The sequence below is a fragment of the Citrus sinensis genome, chromosome 4 (assembly GCF_022201045.2).
Source record: "Citrus sinensis cultivar Valencia sweet orange chromosome 4, DVS_A1.0, whole genome shotgun sequence".
NCBI classification, from domain to species: domain Eukaryota; kingdom Viridiplantae; phylum Streptophyta; class Magnoliopsida; order Sapindales; family Rutaceae; genus Citrus; species Citrus sinensis.
The window spans coordinates 18,011,090-18,023,680 of record NC_068559.1 but is presented as its reverse complement, the minus strand read 5'-3'; positions in this window follow the sequence as shown (position 1 = coordinate 18,023,680).

Below are 12,591 nucleotides of genomic sequence, written 5' to 3'. Positions count from 1 at the left end.
AAATTATATTTTTAATAATCAATCAATAATTGTATTTTTTGATTATTAGTTATTTAAATTATAATATTTTATATTTCTATAGACATTACATATCAATATAATATTAATATTGATAAATTAATAAATATACTTGAACTGTATATTTATCCCAACAAGGGAGTTGTGGGAAAAATTTTCTTAAGCGTGTGAGGTTATTTTGTGGCCAAGATAAGTTTAGGGAGATTGTCAATTTACCTCCTACAGTAATCAACATATACAATTTTCTCTCCTGTTGTTTTTATAATGACCAAAAATCCCCCTAATAGCATAAGTTTACAATATTACCCTTATTTTTAATTACTCTTTTATTTATATTTATTATAAATTAAATAAATCACATGAATAGAAATTAAATAAAAAATTAAGCATTAAAAACAATAAATATATGTTTTGATATGAACAAAAAAATTAATAATAATTTTTTTTATACTTATTTATTTTGTGAAAATTTTCTTATAATAAATATATAAGAAAATTATTAGTAAAATAATAAAAAAATTATTATAAGAAAACTTGAACGACAAATAAAAATTTATTATAAGATAAATAATAAAATATTTTTCCTATACTTTTTACATTTAATTTTAAAATATTACAAAATGTTTATTATAAGAAAATGTTCACAAAATAAATAATTACAAGAAAAAATTTTATTATTAATTTTTTTGCTCATATCAAAACATATATTTCTTGTTTTTAATACTTAATTTTTTTATTTAGTTTCTATTCATGTAATTTATTTAATTTATAATAAATGTAAATAAAAGAGTAGTTAAAAATAAGGATAATATTGTAAACTTATGCTGTCATGAGGGTTTTTTGCCATTATAAAAACAGAAGGGGAGTAAATGGTATATATTAATGACTGTAGGGGGGAAAGTGGCAACCCCCATAAGTTTAAGGGTGGGGTTATTTGTATTTTAGAAATTATTTTTGAGTACTTTATTATTTTGCTCATCAATTCATTAAATTTGAAAAATTAAGTTTTATTTTATATACTTTTTAAAATATAAAAAAAATTACTTAAAACTATTTAAATTAGTTTATTCAAAATACCAAAAAACATTTCAAGAAATTTAGCGTGATTTACAACAATGGAGTTAAGTCGAGTTTTAAACAAATTAAAAAATAAATCGGATCTCCCATAAGAAAGAAGAAGATGAAGATCCTGACTAGGTTAAACAAATTAAAAAATAAATCACATCTCCCATAAGAAAGAAGAAGATGAAGATCCTGAGTCCTGACTAGGTTAGTGGGCTTGGAGTGTTTTTATTTTTATTTTTTTTAAAATCCAAGACAAAAAAAATATGAGTATTTTTGAAATACTTAAGTTTATTGTATTTTTTAAAAAGAGGGTCATAAAAAGATCTCACTATTCATTTCTCACAATTTCTTCATCTTTTCACCATTTTATCTCTTACCTCCAATACAAAAATTTTTATTTGATTTAACCAAAAAAATTTCTTGTTGAACAAACTTTGCCATTAAATTTAATAAGAAAATTTTGTTTGATTCAACAAGAAAATTCTAAAAAAAAAATTGTATGATTTAACTAAAAAAAGCTTGTTAATTACACTTAAATGTAATTGTTTATAATTTTTCTATTTAAAAATTAAAAATAATTGAGTAAGGGAAAGAACATGTTTTGTAACTAATTTAAGGATAGAAATGTCATTTTGTATCTATTATCGGGGCATAAATGTCATTTTATTATTAATTCTAGAGGCAAAAATATCATTTTATAATTAATTTATAGTTCTACTTGAGTATTTTTAAAACATGTGTCACCCTTTTGAAATTTGTCAAAACGTGTGTTTGTGTCACCCAGAGGTAATTAACCCTAATTTTCATTTGTATCCAGTTTGGGTTCAATCTAGAAAAATCCAGGATTCCAAATTTTGAATTTAGCACTCGAATGATTGCTAGAGAGATGCAATTATCTCTATATTTATTCAGTTAATTCCTTATTAGATTCTAATCTATTACCAACAGTAATAGAATATAATTCAAAATCAAATAATTAAAAATAAATTTTAAAATAATAGAGCATACAAACTCAACTTTGAAACATAATCATAATGTCTTGATGATGATGAGAAGTTGGGCTTTGCAGGGTTAATTTAGGAAAAGGAGAGAGGATAAATGGCGGCTGATGATGATGATAAGGTGGACAAACAGTGGCTACAACCACGACTGCTATTCGAGATGGTTGATAAACAGCGGCTTAAATCCGTGACACAACTGAACAAATAATAATTGATGATGATGATGATGATGATGAATGTGAATGCAGCAAAGGTTGCGAAGCGATCACGAGTAACAACGATGATTTGATGAAGAGAAGGGCTAAAGAGAGGAAAAGTTTGGTGGTAGCCATGAATTAGGGCGCTTGGGCCTTTTTTTCTTAATTTTTTTTATATTATGTCCAAAAATAAGGGTTTTGTTATCTTTATATAATTATGTAAGGTACATAATATTTTTATAACTGTTTGATAAAAGTCCAACGGCTATGGAAATAATAAGATTTTATTATCTTATATTTTTATGGATTTTCATCAAACGGTTGTGGAAGACTTATGTACCTTACGTAATTATGTAAGATAACAAGACCCTAAAAATAATGTAAATAAAGTTCTTGATCAATAGGTCCACTGAAACCTAGACCCAGCCTAGAAAATGTCTAGGTTGATAAGAATGGATTCGGATATCGGATTTAATTTACTCTCATACAGGTTGTATTGGAAAAAATTTAGTAAGTGAGCAATTGAAAGTAAATTAACGTAAGTAATCAGTAATGAAACAAGCTACAATTAAATGAAACCAGAAAGCACCAAAAAAAAAAATTAAACAGCCTATTGAATTCAAAAAAAAAAAAAATCAATTCTGTAACAACTCAAAAATCAAAACTGCTTTTATTAAGACAGAAATTATATTGTTTTCTTCCACTGTGTACAATGAAATGAATAAGACAGAAACAAAAGAATTCAGTGATCACAAAAACCTGGCCTTTTCACCATCATGCGAGAGATTTAATTTAACTATGCTCATGCTTATTTTGAATTCATAAAACCATAGCAATAGATCCTTTTAGGAAGGAATGATTGATAGATCTCTTGGAAAAATTTTCCTAAATAGTGGGATGTGTCTATTAGTTTCCTCTAATAGTTTAGGATTTTAAAAAAAAATTATTATGGTTATTTTTTAAGATGTACTAGTAATTACAAAAATGAAGAAAGGCAGTGACAAGATGATTATAGATACAAACCTTTTTAAGTCAAATTTTTTGTTTTTAATTTTTAGCTTTGCTCACGTTGTATACACTAACGTAAAAACACAAAATTATTATGACAAAATTTGTCACCAAAATTATGCTTTTAAGACAAAAAAAAATTTAGTAATATATGTTTAAAAAAATAGTGATATATGAAACTTTTTTTTTTAAATGTTTGTTTGGCAATAGTAATGTATGACTAGCGTCTCATGTGGCCAGCACCATTTGAATTACAGTTATGATTAATTAACGATTAAGTAGTCACCACTTGCAAATCTTCATTCTCTTTCACCTCCTTAATTCTCCTTCATTTTTTTTTCATCATTCTTAATTTTTTTCTTGTTTCAATTATAAATTAAAATCTCCCACTTTCTGCATTAGATTATACGAAACGCTAGCTATTTCAATCATCAAAGTCAATCAACAGAAATTCTCATCTTTTTCATCTTCTTGCTACTCCCACTCAGTTTTGACTACCGTTTCTGGCTAGGGAAGGAGTTGTTCTAATTCAAATTCATCGTGTCTCAAGGTTTCGATGGTGAACCTTGAGTTGTTCTAATTCATTTATAAGGATGGAAGATTTTCCATTCCACTTTAATTGTAACTGTTGATGCTGAAATCTGCTCGTCCTTTGCCCGACCAGATCTTTACACCAACGTTGTGTTATCAACAGTGAGGACGTCAATTTCTTCTTGCTTCAACGATCGCTCTAGTCACTGAAGTTAGAATTCTCCTTCCTTCTCCCACTAAGCATGCGTTCACAAAAGTAGATCAGATACGCCGGTGGTTTTACCGACGTAAACCCTCCGATGCCTAAGTTAGCACAAGGTGTTTACGGGAAAACGGTGCAATTAAGATTCGATATATTGCTTATAATAGGTTCACAATTTGTATTGAAAATGGTCTGGTTTCAATTAGACAGAGTTTTCCCTTCTCTCTATTTTTCTATCCCTCTTTTCCTTCATGGGTTTCTTTCCTTTTATAGCCGCCGTCCCCCCTTTATCTCGAGTAGTGGGAGCTTCTCATGGGGCTCCAACTGCTACATCGTGGGCAAACGTGGGACATTGTGTTTCCTTTGACGGTTCTGGGCATAGCGCAATCGTCGTGATTTCGTGAGATCGTGTCCCCGCTTTTTGGGGAATGGGTACTTACTCTGTGTTTGCCTCTGGTCGATATATTCCTCTGGCTGATATTCATCTCTGGTTGCCCTTGTTCGCCCCCGTATTCTGTTCGTACCATTTGGCTGAGGTGATCCATGCCGGGGTGGAAATGATAGCATGGCCGAGCTGGTGCTCTTATCTTCTTAACACTAGTCCCCCAGTTTCTGGTCTTGCGAGTGAAATGAGTTAGGAGTAGAAACTGATAGTCAAATCTTAGCGACCCATGGAGCTTGTCATCTGGTTTTCTGTTTACTGGGATGGACTTGAGGTTCCATTTTTCCTCTGGGGGGACTCCGACCTGAGCATGGGCCTTTATGAGCATGTCCATTGCATATCTGGGCTTGCATCTAACCTGGCCTCTTATAACGATTAGTGACGTGGCATCTCCAGACTCTTCGTATTTGAAATTTGAAACGACGGGCTATCCATCCTCGATATCCGGTGAGTGAGCTGGCATCCCTATCACTTAAATGCTTCCATTTCTCCCTTTTCGCTTCAAATCCCTAGATTGAAATCATCATCGTTTTGTTATTCGTCTCTCCGCCGTTAACCAACCCCCTCTTTGAACTTTGCTCACACTTCGTGCCTCCAGAGTATCCACTTGCTGGGTGTTCTCTCTGTCACGGCAGCGCTATCAGTGCCAGTTTATTCCAGGTATAACTTTTAACTTCTTCTCTGGTTGTTGTTGGTTGGGTTCTGTGCTGCCCCTTTTGTATCCGTATACTCGAGTTTGCTTTGTTTTCTTTTGAGATTTTGATATGTCAAATCGGAAGAGGAAGTTAATTGCCGATGAGAGTGACGAAGAAACAGGAGATTCAGACCTTAACTTGTCAATACCCACTGATTTTTTACGTCCCCCCAGTAGTGTAAGTCCCTCCCATGGTAGGGATATCCTTGAGTACCCACGCCCCCTGACCATTTCACCTTCCCCTGAGTTAGAGCTTATAGGGAATAGAGGTGGACCCGCATCCGGCTCTAGTGAGAACCACAGTTGTGGTGGGGTTGGGGTCCTTGAAGAAGTGGGTGATGGTGAGAGAAGCAGTTCTGAGCTGAGCGGACCCTCTAAGAAAAGGAATCGTGGCCATAGGGTGGAGGCGGATTCTTACCCTATTGATTTCATAGCTTGTGCCACCACCCCCACTGATCTATTCAAGCTTAGGAACCTCTACAACATTCCCGAGGAGGTTCTCCTTGTAGTTCCTGGGAAAGGTGATGTTCCTAGTGAAATACTAACTAGGCAACCCAAGAGGGGGGGTGAATTGGGATTTTAAAATTTAAGCTAAGCAAACCACACAACAATTTAATCTATTGCCTTAATCAAATTGAAAACAATAAATTCAATCATGCACAATATTAAAAGAGTAAGGGAAGAGAAAACAAACACAATGATTTTTACGTGGTTCGGCAATCCCCGCCTACGTCCACGGCTCCAAGCTCACCGGACTTGAGAATTTCACTAAGCTAGCCTCCCAAGGCTTCAAACGCTTACAATTGACTTCCAAGGTGTCAATGGACCTTTACAACAAGAGATTATCCCCAATCTCTTAACCCAAGTGTATCCCAACACTTACAACCTCTCAAGGATAAATATTACAAATGAATTTTCTCACACACAATGTATTTGATTACAAATGAATGCTCAATGTGTGAATCAAAGAAACAAAAACAAGTTCAAAGCTCAATAATAGTTTTATGCTTAATAGCAAGCTCAATGATAACTCTTGGATCTCGCATTGTTTGAATTGGATTGAACTTATTTATAGTTGGAGCTGAAAACTAGCAGTTATTGACTTTCTGCACACTGTCGGATCGCCGTTTGACTGGTCAATATGATCGTTGGGGCTGATTTTCAAATTATCGGATCGCCGTTATCTAGATGTCGGATCGCCGTTTAGGTCCAGAGGCTAATCTTCAGTTCTGTTAAATATCGGCGAGCCGTTTATCAAAATTGTCGGATCGTCGTTTAGGTCCAGAGGCTAATCTTCAATTCTGTTAGATGTCGGTGAGCCGTTATCAAGATGTCGGATCGCCATTTTCTACAGTAACTACTACAGTGACATATTTTCCAAAATTATAGTTTGACCCCAAAACTTTATAAAACTGTATTACGGCCCAAAATGTTATGAAACTTTACAAATAGGTCCAATTTCAGAATTTCTATGTAATGCTTTGTTAACCCAAAACTTTCTGAAATTATGATGTAGCCCAAAATGCTATGACACTTTTCAAATAAGTTCTTCTCCAAAATTTCAAGCAATACTTGTTGATTTCAAAGTTTTCAAAATTCTTTCAATTAAACCATAAACTTGAAAGAACAAATAATTTCATAAAATCATTTTTCCATTAAATATAAAACCTTTAAATGTGAAAATAATAATTTATTTAAAAGAAAATAATTTGAGCTTAAAAGATTAATTATTCTTAATCTTGTTTGTTATCATCAAAATCAACATTATAGAAACATATATGTTAACACCTAGTCGGCCTCCGAAGGGGTATGTGACGATGCACTTGGAGAGTTTCAAACTAGGAGCTCGGCTGCCCCTTCAACGTTTGTTTGCCAAGATACTGGGCGGTATGCACCTGGCCCTAGGTCAGTTACACCCAAATGGGTGGAGGGTTCTCTCGACTATGTTTGTATTGTGGGAGAGGTGCGGGTTAGAGGAGCCTTCCCTTGTTGAAGTGAAGCATTTGTACCAGCTGCGGAGTAGCCCAAAGGAAGCGAGCTGGTACTACTTCATGTCCAGTTTTGCAAAGAGGAAACCGATCACTGGGTTTCCTTCTTCATGTAAAAATTGGAAGAACAAATTCTTTTTTGCTGGAGGAAAATAGTGTCCAGCAGTCCGGTCGCTTAGTGAGGATATTTACCTTCCAATGCATTTTGTCACCCCAGGTTGTTCATTTTTGCCTATATTCTTAATCAAATTGCCACTTATTGGGTTCTTTAACATTTTTTGCTATTTCAGAGTCGTGGGGTTTGATCGAGGGGCTTGAAGACCGACCTTTGCTTCATGTGGAAACTGCTCTGGTGAATGCGTTTACCTGCCAAGGCCTCCTGTCACCAACAAACTTGGTCAGTTCGGGCTTAATGGACATTGCTGCCGGGATGGATAACAAGATCCTCAGCGCGATGAGCAAAAAACGTGGTCGGGCTCCAAGCAGTTCCAGCAACCCTCCTCCTCCTCCAAAGAAAGTTAGTGTTGGTCTTTCCAAGGTTTCTATTCCTGCTCTGCCCCTTCCTCCACCTCGTAACAGTGGTGGGGAGAAAACTGCTGACAAGAGTTCTGAGGTCAGCACTCGCTCTGGGGACCGATCCTCTCCTCTTCCTGCTCGTGATCAGGGTGACTACTTGACCCCGTATCAGAGGGACTATGGGAAGTCAGTGGGACCGAAAATGGTCCAGGATATTGAGAGCATGAATCTCAGTGAATTGGCTGGTTCTGTCCAGAGGGTCTCCTTCAAGCTGGCTACCATAGTTTCTTGTTACAAGAACAGGATCACGCGCCATGAGAGGAAGCTTCAAGCTGACAATCAGGATTTGAAGAAGAGAGTTGAGTCTGCTGATCGCTCAAAGGAGAAGCTGGCCGAGCTGAACAAGCAGATTACGGAGCTGGAGGAGAAAGTTGCGGTTGCTGAGTCCACTTCCTCTAAACTTGAGGGTGAGTTGGGTGACTTGAAGTCTGATCTTCAGGCTACTCAAAGTGAAAGAGATGCTTTGAGGACCGCCCTTGAGGGAGAGATCAAATCCCTGAGTGAGCAGTTGGCTAAGGCGAAGGGCAAATCCGCTGATGTGGACGATCGGCTGGATGCCGAGTATGACACTGGGGTTGCTTTCTGCTATAAGTGCATCATGTCTGTGCTTAAGGAAGAATATCCCGAGCTGGACATGAGCCAGCTGGAGGCTGGAGTACAGAGATATATGGCTGAGGCTGGCCAGGGAGATAAGGAGCAGGGTAACCAGGATCGGGTGGAGGCTCCTTTAGATGGGGCGCATGAGGGGGAAGCTCGGGGACGTGCTTTTGAAGTGGGTCAAGGGTCCGTGCCTCCTCCTTCCGGTATTGCTGATCTTCCACCTCCCGAGATTGCTGATCCTTCACCTCCCGAGATTGCTGATCCTTCACCTCCCGAGATTGCTGATCCTTCAACCGCTGGAGCCGTTGACCCTCCTAATCTTTAGGTCTATTTTTGTATAAACTCTAGATTTTCATTTGTTTTGTAAACATTTGAACATTTATAAATTTTTAGATGCTCTCTATTGGCTTTCTGGTCTGGTTTTTGCTCGTGGATTGTTTCCGCAAATTAACTTGACAATTTATTTGACTTTGCCTGCTGGTTCTTTAGTGGACCGAGCAGGAATAGGCATCCGCTTGCCTTAGTAGAATTTCGTAACATTTCATGATGGTCCTTTGTTGACCGAGCATGAGTAAGCACTTACTTGCCTTAGTACAATTTTCGTAAAATTACCTACTGGTCTTTTGATGACCGAGCAGGAACAGACACTTACTTGCCTTAGTAGAATTTTCGTAAAATTGGCTGCTGGTCTTTCGATGACCGAGCAGAAACAAGCACTTACTTGCCTTAGTAGAATTTTCGTAAAATTGGCTGCTGGTCTTTCGTTGACCGAGCAGAAGCAGACATTTACTTGCCTTAGTAAAATTTTCGTAAAATTGTCTGCTGGTCGTTCGTTGACCGAGCAGGAGTAGGCACTTACTTGCCTTAGTAGAATTTTCGTAAAATGGGCTGCTGGTCTTTCGTTGACCGAGCAGAAGCATGTACTTACTTGCTTTAGTAGAATTTTCATAAAATTGGCTGCTGGTCTTTTGATGACCGAGCAGAAGCAGGCACTTACTTGCCTTAGTAGAATTTTCGTAAAATTGGCTGCTGGTCTTTCGTTGACCGAACAGATGCAGGCACTTACTTGCCTTAGTAGAATTGTTGATGGGCTTGCTAGGGGGATTTCATGCTGAATTCATCTTTATTGAAATTTGAATGCATTACAGAGATACAGAATATATGCATGTGCAACAAGCCATCATGCATTTAACAGAGATAACTTATCAAAATGAAGATTTAGTAGAGCACTTTGCTTACTGGAAATATTTCTTCAAGTGCTCGGCGTTCCACGACCTCTTCAATTCTCGTCCATCTAGGTACGTTAACTTATAAGCTCCTCGTCCAGTCACTCGTATCACCCTGTACGGGCCTTCCCATTTCGGGCTAAGAGCGCCATGATTAGGATCCCTAGTGTTTTAATTAACCTTCCTGAGTACCCAATCCCCTGCTCGGAATTGCCTCATGCGTACGTTCTTGTTGTAATAACGCATGATCCTTTACTGATACTGGGCCACTTTCTGTGAGGCCCCTTCCCTTTTCTCCTCCAGCAGGTCCAGGCTCAAGCAGATCTGCTCATCGTTTTGCTCATCATTGAAGTATTCTGTCCGATGCGTTCCTACTCCAATTTCTGCTGGGACTACCGCCTCATGACCAAAAGCTAAAGCAAACGGGGTTTCCCCTGTAGCGGTTTTGTGAGTTATCCGGTAAATCCATAATACCCCTGGTAGCTCATCAACCCAAGCTCCCTTCTTCTCTCCCAGTCTAGTCTTCAGGAGTTTCTTTATCACTTTGTTGGCTGCTTCCACTTGTCCGTTTGCCTGGGGGTGTGCGGGGGTGCAGAACTTTGGGTCCACCCCCAAGTTCCGACAAAATTCTCTGAAGTTGTTGTTGTCAAATTGCCTCCCATTGTCGGTAATGATGGCATAGGGGATCCCGTATCTGCAGATGATATTCTTCCAAATAAAATATGTCGTCTTTCTCTCCGTGATTTGGCTGAGGACTCCCACTTCTACCCACTTGGTGAAGTAGTCTATCGCCACAATTGCATGTGTTGCCGCTCCTCGGCCCTTAGGTAATGGACCGATCAGGTCGATTCACCATTGGGCAAAAGGCCATGGGGATGTCATTGTGGTCAGCTTTTCTGGGGGTTGTGCAGGAACCTCAGAGAAGTTTTGGCAGGTTTTACAGTTCTTTGACATCCTTTTCGCATCTTGGTGCATGGTTGGCCAGAAGTATCCTTGCCGGAGTGCCTTGAAGGTTAAAGTTCTTGCTCCCGAGTGATTATCACATATCTCTTCATGAATCTCCCTCAGTACATAATCTGTTTTCTCGTCATCCAAACATCTCAAAAGGGGCAAGGTGAACCCTCGGCGATACAACACTCCATCAAGTAGCGTGTACCTCGCTGCTCGACATTTTAATTTTTTAATTTGCCTTTTGTCCTCTGGTAAAACTCCATCGCGGATATATGCGCGAATCGAGTCCATCTAGGATTCTCTAGTGCTTACTCTCATCACTTCTACTTCCTCCCCTATACTTGGCGAGGTCCTCACCTCTAGTGGAACTGACTTAGATAATTTTGGATCTGCAATTGCAGCCATCCTAGCCAACATATCCGCTCGGTAATTCTCATTCCGAGATATCTGCTTTACCTCTACCTCTTTAAAGAGTCCAATTATTTGCTTCGCCTTCTTCAAGTAAAGCCCCAACTTCTCTTCCCTTACTTAGAATTGGTTGTAGAGCTGATTGCAGACTAACTAGGAATCTGTTCGGATTTCTACTATTTCAGCTCGTAGCGCGTGTGTAAGCCCGAGCCCAGTAATGAAGGCCTCATATTCAGCTTGGTTATTCGTAAGCTGGAACTCGAATTTTACTGCATAAGATACCTCGACCCTTTCTGGGCTCCGTATTACAAATCCTGCCCCTGATCCATGTTCACTACGTGACCCATCAACCATCACCAGCCACACCCCCTCTGGTTTCTCCTGCTCTATTGCTTGTTCCTCCCGAATCTCTTCCCCTGGTTCAGCTCGGTCAACCATAAAATCGGCCAGAGCTTAGGCTTTGATTGCTCCTCGGGGCCTATAAGATAGGTCAAATTCGTTCAGCTCCACGAACCATTTTACCAACTGACCAGATGCATCTGGTTTTTGAAGCATTTTCCGAAGGGGCTGGTCAGTAATCACAACAATCTGGTGGGCTTGGAAATATGGTCGGAGTTTGCGTGCTGCCGTTATTAGAGCTAGCGCCCACTTCTCCATCAGTGGATACCTGGTTTCTGCGTCCATTAGGGTCTTGCTTGTATAGTATACCGGGTGTTGCTTTCCTTCTTCCTCCCTGACCAATACCGAGCTGGTAGCCCATTTAGAGATTGCCAAGTACAAAAGCAGCTGGTCACCTTCTCTCGGAGTTGATAGTAACGGGGCCCGGGTTAAGTATTCCTTTAGCTGTCCAAATGTCTCCTCGCATTCTGATGTCCATTCCATCTTCCTCCATTTCTTTATGATTTAGAAGAAATGGTGGCACTTATCAGTGGCTCGCGAAATGAATCGGTTCAATGCTGCCAATTTTCCCCTAAGGCTCTGCACCTCCTTAACTGTTCGTGGGGACCTCATTTTTATCACCGCCCGTATTTTTTCCAGGTTGGCCCTCGATCCCTCGGTGGCTCACCAAGTATCCAAAAATTTTACCCGAGCTGACCTAAATGCACATTTCTCCGGGTTCAGCTTCATTTCATACCTCCTCAGCAATTCGAAGGTTTCTTCCAAGTGCTTCACATGATCTCTCAGTTCTCTTGACTTTGTGATCATATCGTCCACATATACCTCCATAGTGTGACCGATCAATGGTTTGAAGACCTTATTCACTAACCTTTGATAGGTAGCTCTCGCATTTTTCAGGCCAAAAGGCATCACCCTGTAACAAAACAAACCCATGTTAGTTATAAAGGTGGTACTCTCCTCGTCCTGCTCGTTCATGGGTATTTGGTTGTATCCTGAGAAGGCATCCATGAAGCTGAGCAGACTATGCCCCGCCGTTGAATCCACCAATTGGTCTATTTTCGGTAAGGGAAAACTGTCCTTCGGATATGCCTTATTAAGGTCTGTGAAATCCACACACATTCGCCATTTCCCGTTGGCCTTCTTCACCAACACTACATTGGAAATCCACTCTGGGTATTTAGCCTCCCTTATAAATCCCACTTTCAACAACTTCTCTACCTCGGCATTTATGGTCTCGTACATTTCTTGGTTAAAGCACCTCCTTTTTTGCCTCACCGGCCTTGCC